A 268-nucleotide genomic window follows, 5' to 3' on the forward strand; every position below is an offset into this window, starting at 1 on the left:
AGGAAAAGGAGTACGTCAAGGCTGTATATTGTCACCCTGCTTATTTAACTTATATGCAGAGTACATCATGAGAAATGCTGGGCTGGAAGAAGCACAATCTGAAATCAAGATTGCCAGGGAAATATCAATAACCCCAGATATGCAAATTGCAGATATGCAAATATGCAAATGCAAACCACCCTTATGGCTGAAAGTGAAGAAGAACTAAGCCTCTTGATGAAAGTGAAAGAGGAGAGTGAAAAAGTTGGCTTAAAGCTCAACATTCAGA

Source organism: Bison bison, unplaced genomic scaffold (genome assembly GCF_000754665.1).
Source record: "Bison bison bison isolate TAMUID 2011002044 unplaced genomic scaffold, Bison_UMD1.0 scf7180017864149, whole genome shotgun sequence".
Taxonomy (NCBI): Eukaryota; Metazoa; Chordata; class Mammalia; order Artiodactyla; family Bovidae; genus Bison; species Bison bison.